We start from the raw sequence: 5,437 nt of genomic DNA on the forward strand, positions 1-5,437 counted from the left end.
TGAAACTAGACCACCTTCTTACACCATACACAAGAATAAACTCAAAATGAATTAAAGATTTAAATGTAAGACTCAAAACCCTAAAAATCCTAGACTAAAGCATAGCAATATTTTTTCTGATATGTCACTCTTGGCAAGGAAAACAAGAGAAAAAATAAACAAATGGGACTACATCAAACTAAAAAGTTTTTGCATAGCAAAGGAAACCATCAACAAATGAGAAGACAACCCATCTAATGGGAGAACATATTCACCAATGATACATCTGATAAGGGGTTAATAACTCAAATTTATAAAGCTCTTATACAACTTAAGACAAAAACAACAACAACAAACAAACAAACAAAACAAACCCAATTCAATTAAATAATGGGCAAAAAAAAAAATGGTAAGAGGACCTAAATAGACACTTTTTCCAAAGAGGGCATAAGATGACCAATAGAGCTATGAAAAGATGCTCAACATCACTAATCTTCAGAGAAATGCAAATTAAAACCACAATGAGATATCACCTCATACATGTCAGAATGGCTATCATTAATAAATCAACAATCGTTGTTGAGGATGTAAAGGGAACCCTCGTGCATTTTTGGTGGGATTGCAAATTTGTGTAGCCACTAGGGAAAACAATATGGAGGTTCTTTAAATAATAAAAATAGAACTACTATTTGACCCAGCAATCCCACTTTGGGGTATTTATTTGAAGAAATCCAAAACACTAATTCAAAAAATATATATGCACCCCTATGTTCATTTCAGTATTATTTACAACAGCCAAGATATGGAAGTAACCCCTGTGCCCATCAATACATGAGTGGGTAAAAAATTAGTGGAACATTTATACAGTAGAATATTACTTGGTCTTAAAAAGTGAAATATAGCCGAACCGGTTTGGCTCAGTGGATAGAGCGTCGGCCTGCAGACTGAAGGGTCCCAGGTTCGATTCCGGTCAAGGGCATGTACCTTGGTTGCGGGCACACCCCCACTGGGGGGTGTGCAGGAGGCAGCTGATCGATGTTTCTCTCTCATCGATGTTTCTAACTCTCTATCCCTCTCCCTTCTTCTCTGTAAAAATCAATAAAATATATTTTTTTAAAAAAAAGTGAAATATAACTTGTGACAATTATGGATGGAGCTAGAGGGTATAATGCTAAGTGAAATAAGTCAACAGAGAAAGACAAATACCATATGATTTCACTTGTATGTGGAATCTAAAAAATAAAATAAATAAACAAACAAAACAAAAAACCAAAAACAATTCATAGATACAGAGTACAAACTGATGGTTGCTAATAGGAGAGGTGTTGTGGGGTTGGGTGAAAAGGTCAGGGGGATTAAGAAATACAAATTGGCAGTTACAAAACAGTACCATGAATGTAAATTTCAGCACAGGGGATACAGTATATATATATATACAAAGCCAGTGTCTGTGACAACTGTGATGACCAAACGACAGGTTACCATGAGGGGCATTGAGCACCTCTTGTTCCCTCCCCCGCCCCACAACAGCCAGCGGGCTGGGAGGTACTGGGGACTGGCAAGCGGGCTGAACAGTTGACCTCTTGGTCCCTGCCCCCGGCCTGCAGGCTCCAATGGATCAACGATGGTGAACAGGGGAATCGGGGTGGGTGGCAGGAGGACCGGGTTGGCTGTCAGGCCGTTGGGATCACCAGCTCATCCCTGGCTGCTCTTGGGCTCAGGCCTGCAGGAAAGCAGGCACCAGTGACTTCACCTCCATGCTTGTGCGCCAAGTGGCTACTGATGGAACGTGCTGCTCGCCGCTCACGCCAGGGCGGGTAGGTCGCAGGCTCGCCCCACAGCTTCCATCAGCTCCTCAAGCCCCAGCAATTAGACCAGAATCACCACGGCCCCTCGCTGGGTTGGCCCCACCCTCCAAGGAGCGGTTAGAGGCACCCCTAGGCAACACAATAGGTCTGAGTTTGATGGGGGAAAGTCAAAGAAATAGGGGGAAGGTGTTAAGGGTCTGCGGGGCTGGGGTGGTCCATCTGGAGTAGGTCTGGAGTGTGCTGGGGAAGGAAGAGGAAGATCCGATTAGAAAACGGCATCTCCGCCAGCCTCGACCCCGAAATGGCGCTGCTGGCCAAGCACCTGCTGAAGCCGCTGCCCGCAAACAACAAGATCGAGACCGGGCCCTTCCTGGAGGCGGTGTCCCACCTGCCACCCTTCTTCCATTGCCTTGGGTCCCCAGTGTTTACGCCCATCAAGGCAAACATAAATGATAACATCATGAAAATCAAACTTATGTACAACACCGACCCGGCCAAGTTCCCGACCCTGCAGAACATCCTGGAGGCGGAGAATGAAATGTATGGAGCAGAGTGGCCCAAAGTGGGAGCCACGCTAGTGCTGATGTGGCTGAAAAGGGGCCTCCGCTTCATCTAGGTCTTCCTGCAGTGCATGTGTGATGGGGAGCAGGACGAGAGCCACCCCAAGTTCATCTGCCTCAACGCCACCAAGGCCTATGAGGTGGCGCTCAAGAAGTACCACGGCTGGATCGTGCAGAAGACCTTCCAGGCAGCGCCCTACAAGTGTGACTTTCTGAAACCGCTCACCAAGGGCCAGAACGTGAGGGAGGAGGAGTGCATGGAGAAGGTCCGCCTGTTCCTGGTCAACTACGTGGCCACCATTGACGTCATCTACGAGATGTACACCAAGATGAACGCTGAGCTCAACTACAAGGTGTACGCATGCCCAGCAGCCGGCACTCCCAGAAACAGACGAGCCAGAATCACTGTAAGCAAGCTGGCAGGCCGCTTTGGCCTGCGTCCCCCACAGGGGGCTCAGAGTCTGGCTGGGGTTGCGGGGGACAGCCCTGGTTTCTGAAAAGTCATTTTTGGGGTCTTTCCTAACAGAACAATAAATAACCACCCTACTTCTGAATCACCTTTAATTTCATGACAGCACAGACCGACTGCCTTCATTTCAGTGTGATAAAAATCAGTTAATGTTGCTAATAAGTCAGGTCCTAGGGTTTTCTGTCCCCATTCCCCCATGTGGTGCGTGACCCTGGGGAGCCCTGTCAAACACCTCATTTTGAAAATGAGGATCTGGTGCAGTGATGTTTCGGGTCGTGTAAGGACTACGAGGAGTCTGATTTGAAATTATACAGGATTTTTTTTAAAGCAGACTGCTGTGTGCTCTCCTGTGGTTGCACAGCCCAGCGTCACAGCGCTGTCAGTATAGACCCCGCTCTTTCCTACTGTCTTTTTCCAGACAGTTTTTTATAGTTGAAAACAACCAGCAGGCCTTTGATGACCTTGACCAACAGGACTTTATTTTAAAGCTATCAGGTATGAGTAACTGACCACAGATGACTGAATGTGCATTCTTCTGCATAAGTATTTTCTTCAGGGACAGCCTACCCCACCTAAGAAACTACCTATCATGTGTGTTCTCTCAGAGGGGAGACCCACGAGCCCTTCCGATGCCGAGACCCAAGGAAACACCTCGCTGCCTTAACTGTCCCCCCTGGCACTAACAAGAGATGTATTTTGAAAGTGTTGGGGTGAATAAAGGGACCCCAAAGAATTCATGTGTGTTAAAAACCCAATGAGGAACAATTGGTGATTTTTATGCAAACACTAAATAATTCTTAATAACTAAATCTCTATTTTGGAATAACAAAATAACACACACAAAACTTTGGAGATAATGAAGGGCAGTTTGTCCAGACTGTTGAGAGCTCAGAATTAGAGTTTAATTGGGATAGAAATCCTGCTAATAGCACCTGATGCCTGAAATCTGAGCACTCTACTTTTAGGTTTTCCAGTTCAAGTTTTTGGAGACTACCTATTAAAACATTCCTGGTTGGAAAGTGTTTGTATAGAAGCCCATAAGTATTAAGTATTTGCTATGTTTACCATGCTTAGCTCTCTGTAAGGAATATAGAATAATGTTAAATGCTTCATGTTCTCAAGAAACATGAATTTTAAAATAAAAAATAAGTAAATATAAATATTAAAAATTAAAAAAATAAGAAGCTTGAGTTTTAGGGGCAAAATCAGGCAGGCAGGCAAGAGGTTAGGAGCCAGCAGCCCCAGATTGCGAGAGGGATGTCTATGGGATCCAGCCTAAAGCGGCAGTCCTGGATTGTGAGAGGGTGCAGGCTGGGCTGAGGGACCCACCCCCGCTCCTGTGCACAAATTTCATGCACCAGGCATCTAGTCCTATATAATAAAAGCCCAGCGACCAAAATGGCAGAACGACCAGAACCACTAGAGACCAGAACGACCACAGCCCCTCACCCCGGCCAGCCCCGCCCCCCAGCAGGGGCCCCCATCAGGGCAGACCGCCGGCCCCCACTCATGCACTGGGCCTTTATAGAAATACTAGAGGCCTGATGCACAAAATTCATGCAAGGAGCTCAGCCCTCATAGCTGCTGCAGCTTGCCTCGGCTCTTGCAGCCCCAGCTTAGTCCAGACGGTCATCTGGAAGGATGTCAGGAAGGTCATTTGGCTGTCCAATCTAATTAGCATACTACACTTTTATTATTTATACTAATAAAAGGGTAATATGCTAATTAGACCAGGAGATCTTCCAGAAGTCCTTCCAGACAAAGCCATGGTGGCTGGACCAAGGCAGAGGCCGTTAGGGGCGATCAGGCCAGGAGGGGAGGGCAGTGGGGGGTGATAAGGCAGGCGGGGAGATAGGGGGGCAGTTGGGGGTGAGCAGGCTGGCAGGGGAGGCAATTGGGGGTGAGAAGGTCAATGGGGGGGCAGTTGGGGGTGAGCAGGCTGGCAGGCAGGTGAGCGGTTAGGAGCCAGCGGTCCCAGATTGCGAGAGGGATGTCCCAGATTGGAGAAGGTGCAGGCTGGGCTGAGGGACACCCCCCCTCCGCATGAATTTCGTGCACTGGGCCACTAGTTATAGATGAAACCCTACCCTGGCACCACTCCAACCCAACCTGCCAAAGTCTCCTGGAACCACAAAATTAGATCACTGATTCAGGCTAGCAGTTCAAAGTGTAAAGCCTCATTCACATGTGAGGAATTCTCACCTTTCTCCTTCCCCTTGGACTCCACGTCTCAGAGGAGGCATGCACAGTGTGGACGCACAAATGAAAGCTCAGAAAAGTCACTCTTTTGGGGTCCTGTGGTGCATCCAGGCAGAGAGACAAACTAATCACCAAAAGCTAAGCACCAAACTCTGTCCCTTCCTCATCACGGGGCCTCAGCTCCAGACAGGCACTCCCCATGGTAGGATACAAGAACCCTGTCTCAAATCTTCGCAGAATTGGGAATGCTCAGGAGGCCAGGATAATAGAAACCTAAGGACCCAAATTATGGGGCCCATGCCACCAGGGCCCGCTCAGCACAAGGCCAAGGGGAGCTCAGACCAAGTTGTGGTCCAATTCCTAACCCCAGCTGTGCCAGCAAAGCCTCTTTGCTGGGGCAGGATCGCAAGGGGCAGGCCAGG

The 5,437-nt window shown here is 47.6% G+C and overlaps 1 pseudogene; it reads left to right on the top strand.

Moving 5' to 3' along the window:
- The first annotated feature begins 2,074 nt into the window (after positions 1-2,074).
- On the top strand, positions 2,075-2,844 carry LOC102421234 (annotated as a pseudogene).
- Positions 2,845-5,437: the final 2,593 nt, after the last annotated feature.

This window comes from Myotis lucifugus, unplaced genomic scaffold (genome assembly GCF_000147115.1).
Source record: "Myotis lucifugus unplaced genomic scaffold, Myoluc2.0 scaffold_19, whole genome shotgun sequence".
In the NCBI taxonomy this organism is placed as follows: Eukaryota; Metazoa; Chordata; class Mammalia; order Chiroptera; family Vespertilionidae; genus Myotis; species Myotis lucifugus.